We start from the raw sequence: 459 nt of genomic DNA on the forward strand, positions 1-459 counted from the left end.
GTCTTCGTCGGTTACCATGGCGAGTATTTTCAGTAACGTTGCCTAAGTTACACCATGTCGAGTATTGTATGGTATTCTTGGTTATGGTAATGATACTAGCTTGTAATTTTCCATTGGCAGTTAACATTGACATTTATTTGATAATGTTTGGTGTTTAACTGACATTTGTCATTGTTTTTTTGGCATCAATTCATTTGTTTATTTCATATGTAATTGCTTATGAAATAACAAATACGCATATTCACTGCCTGGTTTAAGGACTGATGAGAAGATCAATATCAATCAATCATATTTGTCTGATAAATATATTGCTACAGCCAGCAGCTGCTTAGCTTAGCACAAAATAGGAGAAAGCATATAAAGTTAGCATTTCTTCTGTTATCACTCTGTTTGTATGGCTGTGTAACTAATGGTCATTTTCATTATTGATGCATGTGAGAATTTCTTTTCAATTAATTG

This window comes from Etheostoma cragini, chromosome 19 (assembly GCF_013103735.1).
Source record: "Etheostoma cragini isolate CJK2018 chromosome 19, CSU_Ecrag_1.0, whole genome shotgun sequence".
In the NCBI taxonomy this organism is placed as follows: domain Eukaryota; kingdom Metazoa; phylum Chordata; class Actinopteri; order Perciformes; family Percidae; genus Etheostoma; species Etheostoma cragini.